This window comes from Tupaia chinensis, unplaced genomic scaffold (genome assembly GCF_000334495.1).
Source record: "Tupaia chinensis unplaced genomic scaffold, TupChi_1.0 Scaffold143796_1, whole genome shotgun sequence".
Classification (NCBI taxonomy): domain Eukaryota; kingdom Metazoa; phylum Chordata; class Mammalia; order Scandentia; family Tupaiidae; genus Tupaia; species Tupaia belangeri.
The window spans coordinates 2,900,102-2,911,363 of NW_006203646.1; the positions used below are offsets into that span (position 1 = coordinate 2,900,102).

Sequence of the window (11,262 nt, forward strand, 5' to 3'; positions counted from 1 at the left end):
GAATGGGAAGCAAGTATAATTGAACTGAGACTGAAGTGAAGCTTCTAGAAATGGACTGAGGGTCAGCTACATGGGGAAGCATATTTATACCTTTTATTTTATTTTATTTTATTTTATTTTATTTTATATATTTTAGGGTTTTGCCATAGGATGTGTGTGCTTGCCAGAGAGAGACAGAGAGACAGAGGGAGGAAAAGTGAGTAAACACCCTCTAGGGAGGATGGTCACACTGCAAATCTCCATTCCTTCCTGAGGTTTTTGGCACTCACTCACACAGCATGATATTCAAGCAGCCAGGTCCAGGACTCAAACCACAGTCTTCCGTATGGGAATTCAGTACTTTAACCCTCACGCCACCTGCTGGTCCTGTCTATTGTAGATTTTCTTAGCCTTGTTTCTATGAGTTGAAATCACGTGTTGATGACATGACTATACTAGTCAACAGCCCTTCCAAATACTTTGCTAGTAAAAAAGTTATAGCATGATGGAGTAGGCAGAAAGTTGACTTTCACCTAAATTGCTAACCTATTAGACAATTAATAGGTCATGCTAGAAAGAAAACCTCAGCTTTTAAAACGTAGCCTTTTTGAAAAGTGTTTGAAGGTCTAAAATATGTTCAAACACCCCCATGTTCCTCTTGCTTGGGTACAATCATTTGCTCAGGAATATACTTTTAAACTTTAATGTATTAGTAGCAACTAAGTTTTTCAAGTGCAGAAATAATTCAAACTAGCTCAAAATCTCCCCAAAATAAAAAAAAAAGTTTTGTACTTTCTAGAGTAATAAACACTATTGTAGTTTTTTTCTTTAATTCTTTCTGAATAAATTTTACAATAAAAAGCAGGAGGGATGAGTGAGAGGCAAAGTCTGCCGATTTAATGTTTAATCATATGTCTGTCCCCAGCCTCTAAAATTTTTATAACAGAGCATTAATGCCCCAACCACTCTAAACTAAACATTTTATCACACAATTCATGTCCAAGATGAAAATGAAGACAATAGTGAAATCACTTCACACAGAGATGCAGTGACTTCTATGTGATTAAGCAAGTCCATTTTGTGTTTTGTGCTTAAGTTTTTAAAACTATCATGAATAATCGTGGGAATGAGTTATTATTATTATTAAGTAATAGCTAGAGTATGAGACGCTCAATCAAGTACCACATATTTTTTTCTCTCATTTAACCCTAATAGTCAACCTGCTTTTACAAATGAGAAAGTTGAGGTAAAGTGACTAGACCAAGGTCACCTAGCTAGTTAGTAGTGGAATACTCTTTGGAGGTAAATGATGGCCGTGACATTTCAATGAAGGAGTCTGACAATGACAGGACTTTTCCTAGCTCTACTCTCTGGGAGAAGAAATCATTTAAATGCACAATGGTACCGTTAGCCATAAGTATGTGAGTGCCCAGTCTGTGCCTTGTTGTGCATAAAGCCAGTGAATATGGAGCTGAAAAGTCTGCAAGACACAGACCACTGGAAGAAAAGTGGACTTGGGCATCAGACAGGCAGACTTGGTTTGCAATGTGGTGGGGAGGCTAGGTGAGGAGGCACATTTATACCTTTTGTGGATTTTGTGATTTGGGAACACGAGAGTGTTTCTCTCTAGTTTCAGTTTCTTCATCTATCTGCAAAGGGAGAAGTAATATCGGTGCTTGCTTCACGGTTTTACTGAGGAAATGAAAGAAGACAGCTTATGTGACGTGCCTAGTACAGTGCATCGTATAAGATGATCAGGAGTCTGGGCTCCATAAATACGTTTTATTGTTGTTGGATAAGCAACAATAATCATTGTGGAGGAGCTCCTTGGTTAGAGACGGGCAGACACTGAAACAGTACTTCCTGGCCAATGTAATATGAGCCTTAGAGAAACCGGGCGAAGGTCAAGGAACGATGGCATTGGAGGGGGTTTAAACGGTGTCAGAGTCACTCTTGAAACAGCGATTATCGAGGAGCGGTGCTTCACCAGGTGCAGAAGGGAGGCGCAGCGTACAGCGGTGCGGCGAGACGTGTCTGGGGACCGTCGAGGCTCAGGCTCAGGAAAAGGGGAACTTTACAGCTGGAGAAACAAATAGCCAAAGTGAATACAAAACCAGCAGTGGGAATTCCAGGGCTTGGCCAGAAAGTCCCCGCCTTCTGTGGCCGGGACCAGGCGGAGGCTGGAGCATCGCAAGGTGGCGCTGTGGCTCCACCTTAAGCGAAGCTTCGGGCGCTTGCGGGTCAACGGCACGCCCAGGGTGGCCTCCGAGAGGTGGGCAAGGCCGTCTTGGTGGGTTTGGCACCATCTTCATAGCAGCCACCAAATAATGACGGTGGAAAGGAAAATAAGTACATATGGAAATAACCCGGAAGGGCTGTCTGTTTGGACACCACGGAATCAATAATCAGAAACTGTCCGCGAGGAGCAATTAAGAGCGCGGAACTGTCCAGCAGCGACCCTTGCGAGCTCAGGCCAGGTAATTTGTGGGTCTGCACCCGGAACTGGACTCGACCGCCCGGAGCAGAACCGGGCGCGCACCCGCGGTTCCCGGACGAGTGTTGCGCCCCCTAAAGGCTTCCTGCCTTCCGCAAGGCCAAAGGAACAGTAATCTGGATTCCTCTCCTGGAGCCTTCAGTCTGCGACTAGGCTGATACTTTTCCCTTACTGGGTCTAGATGCTTGGACTACTTTGCTGGCTTTTACATGCACACGTGTACACATAAGCCATGTGTGAACTCAGGGTCACACACGCGTGTTTGACGCCCTTGCACAATACAAACGTTCTTTTGCACAGGCACACCCCACTTACACAAACTAGACAGGTCTACACGTGTCGCATGCACACTGTGTACAGGGCACTTGTGCACTCACGCTCGTGTGCACCTCTGCCTCCTCAAGCACACTCAAACATGTGCAGTCAAGTGAGCGCTGCCACTCGAGCACACACGCGTACTGCACAGGCCAGCAACCATGCAGCCACCCATAGCTCATGCAAACATTTGCACATTCACACCACACGCATCTCTTATCCCGGTAGCCAACAATCCCACACCCCCCGCAGCGGTCCGCGGTGTGTAAATACCTAGTGAACTGTTTCTTAAAGGAGACAGGCGCACGAACTTTTGGTCACCCCAGCATCTCCCGTTTGGCAGCTCAACTCGCCTATCCTCTCCAACTTTGCCATAAGTAAAGGGCCTACTCCTCCCATTCCCGCCAAATCTTCACGGGGTAAGATGCCGCTTCCCCAGCTCATTAGCGTTACTGAAGGAATGTCAATTTCCAAACAGCTGCGTGTCCCTGGAGCTTCCTTCTACCTGGTCGGGCTCCAGCCTCGCGGAAAGGGGGGTGTGGGCAAAGGTCGCCAGGTTGGGTGTGGACGTGCTGGGGAGGAGGGGGGCAGCGTCGTCCTTAGAGATCTTTTACCCGAGTGCGCCCAACTGAATTCTCCCGCCTCCAAGTGACTTTGGTTGTCGCTGTCTCTGGGCATACCAAGGCAGAATCGTCTTCTTCCCCATGAAAGCACACCCGCAGGTGTCCAGCTGTGTCCTCGCATGGGCGTCGCGGGCTTCGCGGGGAGTCCTGTCTTTACCCTGTTTCATTTAGGCAAGCTCAGCCAGCACCGGGAGAAGCGACCGTCTGGAGGTCACACGGTTCGTGTGGCAGAGACGGGGATGGAGCGGGCACGTCCCTGACGCGCCCCGCTCCTGGCGGGCTGGGAGAAAAGCGAGTCGGCCTCTGATGGCGCGAACCCGCTTTCAGTCCGCGCCTGGGTTAGGGCTTTTCAGGACCTTACCCCTGTTCTCCTCCGCCTTCCGCACTCGGGGGGCAACGTGCGCGCTTGTTCCTTTCTCTTCTGGGGTAGGGATCGGTACTCAAGGGCTCGAGAGCCAGGGCACCCCGGGAGCTTTCGGCACAGGCCCTACGCGCCTCGCCGGGTGGACGATTGAGCGCCAAGGTTAAGGGCGACTTTATCAGCGGGTGTGGCCGTGGGCAACTTTTTCCACTTCACTCTCACGGCCTCAGTTTCCTCGCCTATAAAAAGGGAGTGATCGTGTCTGCCTTTTTGGTCTGTGGTGGAAATTCAGTGAGCGCGCGCCTGGACAGCCTTCAACAAATGAGATCTATTATTATCTGGGCCCGCCCCGGGGGAAACCCGGGTGAGCCGCCCGGCTAGCTCCGGGAAAGGTCTGCGGGAGCCCCAGCCCGCAGCATCGCGGCCGAAGCGCACTTAGAGCTGCGGCGCAGGGCCAGAGTCTCGGGGTGGCGCTTGCTCCTTCTCTACCTCCTCGCTGTGGGTGGTTTTCGCTCTTGCTAGGCCTCAGTTTCCCCGCTGGCACAGTACAGAGGGGAAGTGCGCTCGCACACACGGTTTGTGCGGGTCAGCCCGGCAAGCAGGGGAACGCAGGGGTTGGAACCCGGATCCCAGTCCGGATTTCCGGTGTAGTGGCCTGCTCCCACGCGTTCCCCGAGAGCGGCGGGGGGGGGGTTTGGATTTTGCAGGGGGGTGGGCAGGTCCCAGGGCTCAGATGCTCTGACCGCGCCCGGGGTGCCGCCAGGGGCCCTCGCAGCTGCGCCTAGGTCAGGTCCTCGCTTTCCCAGCGCCTCCAGCCACCTCCTAGTCCTGGCCCTCCTCCTCCAAGCAGCGCCTCGGCCTCTGCCCATCCCGGCCCGCGTCCCAGGCTGCTGTGGATTCCTCTGGAGCGGGCCGCTCGCGGAAGGACTTTTTTTTTGTGCCTCCGTGGTCCCCTCTCCCCTGTTCCGGTCTTCCCAGCACTGACCGCGACGACTGTCCCCTCACACGCTCGCAGCCGTCTCCCGCAAGGGAAGGAGGCGTTTCCCAGGACCCACCGTCGTTCTTGGGGCGCGCTCTCGCTAGGCTAAAGGAGATCGAGGGAATTTTCTAAGCGACCAGTCCCGAGCCTGGCCTCCTGGGGGCGGACGAGCCGAGACGATTCGATTCCCTCTTTCCCCAGGACGTCCCCGCTCGTCCGAGTCCGGCGGGGTTTAGCTGATCTCTTTTCCTTTGGGGGAGCGAGTGTGTTTCTACCTGAGCCCCCAGAAACGACTGCGGCGACTGATGCTCTCCCAAAGGGGATTGGTTTCCCTGTGCCTTAAGAGGGTTGAGATCACCAAGGCAAGTCGGAGGGAGGAGGGCTGTAGGGAAGCCTTGCCCACGGGTCTGACTTTCTGCGGGAGACCCCGCAGACCCTGTGGAGCAGTAGGCATTGTGGACAGAAATCCCGACGCCGCCGAAGAAACCGAGTAGCTCAGCCGGGAGACTAGACCCCCGGGAAACACCAAGCCTCTGCAGCTGGCTCCTTCCAGGTAGAAGCTCATTTTGCCAGACCTTTTCCTCACCCTACGGTCGGTCCCTGTTTTCTTCATCCCCTTGCGCCCTCCTTTCCGCTCTACTTCCTTCTTTCTCTCGGAGACAATCTATAGTATATCGAAATCTGGAGTTTCCAACTTGTTTATGTATAGATTACCAGGCGCCAACTCCAGAGGTACAGGAAAGGCCCAGAAGTCAGCATTCCTAACGTCCCCCCAACTCTCTGTGCCCCCTCCCCGTATGATTAGGTTGGTGAGCTCAATTTGGGGATTATTGTTATAAACTTCCCTAAAGTCAAATCCCTGAAGTCTTCTCTAAAGCCTAGGTGTGCACGTGTTTCTTCACCAAGACCTGACAACTGCGTGAACAGGACAAGCTAGTGTCAGCACAAACTGGATTGTCACCCCTCTCTACACGTGCTTTGTCTCTGGAGGTGAAACAAACCTCATGTGGGGGGAAGCTTTAAAAGTATCTGAGCGATTCTTTTGCAGAAATTAAAATTGCAACTGCTAGTTCCATATTCACAGAAGAATATTCACAGAAAGCTACCCCTCTGCTGGTCTGGGTGCCATTCCCAGTTTTCCATCTCTCTCTCTGCATCTCTTTTCCAACTTCTCTTTAGCCCCCAACCTACTTAAACATTTATTACAAGATGAGAACACCAGGTTGAAAGCACAAGGACACCCAGAAGAGAAGCTATGAATACACTCTGCTTGATTAAAATAAAGTACACTCGCCATCCTAGGTGAGGTGTCTGCTGCCTCCGCACAGCCAAAGGGAATTAGTCTTATCAAAAGATTCCTGCCCCTTTTATTTTCCTCCTCCTCTGGCCTGGTGGATGTGGGAATTGCAGCCCTTATATTTAGTCCCTGGAGAAAAGGGCTCTGGGGCAGGAAATGGGCTGCCGAAGTCTCGTTTTTCTGTGCCAGTTTCTCATTTAAGTCAGCTTCAGACCTCTGGACAAACACATCCTTTGCAGATGCTCTTCTATTCTGCATGGCTCCCAGAAATCTATCTAGCAAGTGTCTTTTGCTGATCCGGATCCTGAGGTGGGGGGGTGGGGGGGTGGATGTGTCTTTTCTTCCCTGGCACCTTTGCAGTGTCCTTTGGCAGTGATCTGTTTCCTACCTGTGGAGTACAAGGGACCTTCAAAACATCTGTGGAAAAAAATGAAATTAAAGTACAAAGTTATCTAGGTACCAAAAAAATGTGATATTCATACGTAGTTTTTTGCCATATGCAGTTTCCATGGACTTTTTGAAGACCCCGTGGTGTCCCACCAGACTGAACTTGTGGTCCTGCAAATTGTTATCTAGAGGCTCAGGCAGTTAAGGAGAGTCTCTGCTTCCCTACCCCCCTACCTTGAAGGATCCCATTTGAACTCGAGAATCTGACCCAAAGGAAGGGAATTGCTCTGGGGACCTCTTGGGCCTGGGGCATGAGTTAAAGCTTGGAGCTCTGGGAATTTTTTAGCAGGCTTGGTTTCAACTGTGCATTTAAATTCTATGGAGATGGAGAAAGTCCACCTGCTCTTCCCCACAGACCTACAACCCTTCCAGTCTCTCCACCATCATCCCCACCACCTGGACCCTTAAGATCTGCCAAGAACTCTGGTAGGTGCTACAGCGATCCTGATGGACAGACTCATCTCTTCAGGGGTGCTTTGTAGAAGAGGGCATGACAGTGCCAGGGAGAAACAACTCAGCATAAGAGCTCTGACTCGAATGGTATGAGGGCTGGCAGGCTTTGTGTACAGAAGGGAATGTGTGTTCAGGGACAGCGGCCGTGTGCCCATAGGCCTGGAATGCATTCTCCCACCCAGTGTAGAAAGCAGGAAGTGGCTCCTCTCTTCTGCTCCACCGAGGGCACAAAGCCTGTCTCCATTCAACGTGGGCATGTGTACTTTTCCATCACTGACCCCATAAGCTTCCTAAATCAAAGGGCCAGGGAAGACCAGCCATAGTAAGAAGACCTGGATTTCTGGCAGAGAATTTCCCCGAAGGAGTCCTTAGCAGATTTGGCTGCAGTCAGGGAGTTCCTTTGAGGGCAATGAAACAGAAGTTCACCATGTGCTTATTAGAGGTTACAACCTGCTAAAAAATGATGGGGCACACATTACCCAGAAACATCTAGCTATTTCCTATGCCAGCCACAAATAAATATATATATATATATGCTCTCCCACTTCCATTCTTTCCTCTTCTCCCTTTATCTTTTCTTTCTTTCCTGCTTCCCTGCTTCTTCCCTCAGTCCTCCTTCCTTTTCTTTTTTCCTCTCCTCTTCCTTTCTCTCTCTCTCTCTCTCTTTTTTTTCCTTTTCTTCTCTCTCCATATGGCAGAGAGAGAAGCTGGGGAGGGTTTCTTTCATTTCTTGTTCACACAAAGTATGAAGAAAGAAGAGAGAAACTCTACACCAAAAAAGCCAAACCAAAACCAAAAACCCAAACCAAAACACAACCAAACAAAACCAAACAAAAAACACAACTAGTCAGAGATGGGGTTTGCTTTGGTAGTTACCCTTAAAAACAATAGCAGCAGCCAAACGAACAGCAATAACAAAAAATACCCACAAACTAATTTGGGGCTAGGGTTTCAGGGCTCGGGGTTGGATTTGATAGATTTTTAAATGCACCCTGATATAGCCCGAACGAGAGCATTCCATTTCACCACTCACACGTCTTGAGGGCTGCCCAAGAAAACTGAGCATGTGTCTGAGACCGCCTAACGCCAGTGGCCTCTGGTTACCGACTGAGCGAGAACTGTTTCAGAGCCCAGACTGGGGGCAGAGCCAGGGTTTCCATTCCTTGGGGACCCACAGCGCCCCCCTTGCCCAGACGCAGGGATCTCCCACCCCTCCCAGAGTGGAAGTGGTGCGCCTCTGCGAACTCCAGCACCGTCTTAGTGTATCCATATTCAGTTACACCACTCCCACCTCAAAGTGCAGAGATGGGCACCTGGGACGCGCGTCCTGCTTTTCCTGTCTGGGATCTCCTGTCTCCTCCACTTTTGCCCCCGACGTCCCAGAACCGCAGAGCAGGACCGGGCATTTGCCCTGGGAGGGCGCAGCCTTTGCGCCTAGAGAGCTGTCTGGGCTCGGCGAGGATGTCTAAGGGCTGCAATTGCCGGGATGCAGAATCTTAGCTCAAATCCCTTGTAAAGATACCCCTCTCTCTTTTTCTGTCCCCTCTCGGATCTCTCTCGGACCCGCTTCTCCCCGGCCTAGACGCTGGTGCTCCGCGTTTTCCTGCCCCCCCCTTTGGCGGGGTTATCTAGGTACCAAAAAAATGTGATATTCATACGTAGTTTTTTGCCATATGCAGTTTCCATGGACTTTTTGAAGACCCCGTGGTGTCCCACCAGACTGAACTTGTGGTCCTGCAAATTGTTATCTAGAGGCTCAGGCAGTTAAGGAGAGTCTCTGCTTCCCTACCCCCCTACCTTGAAGGATCCCATTTGAACTCGAGAATCTGACCCAAAGGAAGGGAATTGCTCTGGGGACCTCTTGGGCCTGGGGCATGAGTTAAAGCTTGGAGCTCTGGGAATTTTTTAGCAGGCTTGGTTTCAACTGTGCATTTAAATTCTATGGAGATGGAGAAAGTCCACCTGCTCTTCCCCACAGACCTACAACCCTTCCAGTCTCTCCACCATCATCCCCACCACCTGGACCCTTAAGATCTGCCAAGAACTCTGGTAGGTGCTACAGCGATCCTGATGGACAGACTCATCTCTTCAGGGGTGCTTTGTAGAAGAGGGCATGACAGTGCCAGGGAGAAACAACTCAGCATAAGAGCTCTGACTCGAATGGTATGAGGGCTGGCAGGCTTTGTGTACAGAAGGGAATGTGTGTTCAGGGACAGCGGCCGTGTGCCCATAGGCCTGGAATGCATTCTCCCACCCAGTGTAGAAAGCAGGAAGTGGCTCCTCTCTTCTGCTCCACCGAGGGCACAAAGCCTGTCTCCATTCAACGTGGGCATGTGTACTTTTCCATCACTGACCCCATAAGCTTCCTAAATCAAAGGGCCAGGGAAGACCAGCCATAGTAAGGAGACCTGGATTTCTGGCAGAGAATTTCCCCGAAGGAGTCCTTAGCAGATTTGGCTGCAGTCAGGGAGTTCCTTTGAGGGCAATGAAACAGAAGTTCACCATGTGCTTATTAGAGGTTACAACCTGCTAAAAAATGATGGGGCACACATTACCCAGAAACATCTAGCTATTTCCTTTGCCAGCCACAAATATATATATATATATATATGCCTGAAAGCCTGAGGTAGGAGACAGTTTCTTCAGTTTTTCCTTCAGTTCTTCTTTCCCTCTCCCACTTCCATTCTTTCCTCTTCTCCCTTTATCTTTTCTTTCTTTCCTGCTTCCCTGCTTCTTCCCTCAGTCCTCCTTCCTTTTCTTTTTTCCTCTCCTCTTCCTTTCTCTCTCTCTCTCTCTCTTTTTTTTCCTTTTCTTCTCTCTCCATATGGCAGAGAGAGAAGCTGGGGAGGGTTTCTTTCATTTCTTGTTCACACAAAGTATGAAGAAAGAAGAGAGAAACTCTACACCAAAAAAGCCAAACCAAAACCAAAAACCCAAACCAAAACACAACCAAACAAAACCAAACAAAAAACACAACTAGTCAGAGATGGGGTTTGCTTTGGTAGTTACCCTTAAAAACAATAGCAGCAGCCAAACGAACAGCAATAACAAAAAATACCCACAAACTAATTTGGGGCTAGGGTTTCAGGGCTCGGGGTTGGATTTGATAGATTTTTAAATGCACCCTGATATAGCCCGAACGAGAGCATTCCATTTCACCACTCACACGTCTTGAGGGCTGCCCAAGAAAACTGAGCATGTGTCTGAGACCGCCTAACGCCAGTGGCCTCTGGTTACCGACTGAGCGAGAACTGTTTCAGAGCCCAGACTGGGGGCAGAGCCAGGGTTTCCATTCCTTGGGGACCCACAGCGCCCCCCTTGCCCAGACGCAGGGATCTCCCACCCCTCCCAGAGTGGAAGTGGTGCGCCTCTGCGAACTCCAGCACCGTCTTAGTGTATCCATATTCAGTTACACCACTCCCACCTCAAAGTGCAGAGATGGGCACCTGGGACGCGCGTCCTGCTTTTCCTGTCTGGGATCTCCTGTCTCCTCCACTTTTGCCCCCGACGTCCCAGAACCGCAGAGCAGGACCGGGCATTTGCCCTGGGAGGGCGCAGCCTTTGCGCCTAGAGAGCTGTCTGGGCTCGGCGAGGATGTCTAAGGGCTGCAATTGCCGGGATGCAGAATCTTAGCTCAAATCCCTTGTAAAGATACCCCTCTCTCTTTTTCTGTCCCCTCTCGGATCTCTCTCGGACCCGCTTCTCCCCGGCCTAGACGCTGGTGCTCAGCGTTTCCTCGCTCGCCACTTTGCGAGGAACTTTGGCCGGCTCCCCTGCGCCACCCGGAGAGGGATGTTAATGAGGGAGCCTGCCCCGGCGCCGCCAGCAAGCCGGCTTCTGAGCGGAGATTGGCTGCAGCGGGGCGGAAGAATGACGTTATGCAAATTAAGGGGCGGGGTAAAAAGGCGCGGGCCCCGCCTCCCCCCTTTGGGGTTAGTGTGCCTGTGTTTAGCTCTGGGGAGAGTCAAACTGGATTCCATAGGGAAAGCCTGCAAATCACTTCTATTTTAGCAAGGAGAAAACAGAATCTCCATCCAGCAGGGTCCACCCCTCTCTCTTTCTCCCTCTCCTCTCTCTCTATCTTTCCCCCCACCTCTCTGGTGTATCTGTCTACGGCAAACAGCGTCCTCATCTATACGCACTGAAAGGAAAGAAACATCTTTGGTTGGGAGAGAAGGAGGAAAAAAAAAGAGAGAAGAAAAAACTTGCCTGGTTGTGGAAAATGACAATTGAAGTAGCAAAGCCGGCAGCGCGAGTTGAGTCTATTGTTTCTTAAATTGCCATCAGCCTTTTTTTTTTTTTTTTTTTTTCCTG

General features: G+C 50.7%; 1 protein-coding gene across 1 annotated transcript in view; it reads left to right on the forward strand.

Moving 5' to 3' along the window:
• Nucleotides 1–3,099: 3,099 nt before the first annotated feature.
• Nucleotides 3,100–11,262, forward strand: part of EBF1 (EBF transcription factor 1) — a 464,386-nt gene continuing 456,223 nt past the window's right edge. Inside the window, exon 1 of the mRNA XM_027766945.1 lies at nt 3,100–3,207. The gene's annotated coding sequence lies outside the window, so the exon portion shown is untranslated. The remainder of the gene's footprint in view (nt 3,208–11,262) is intronic.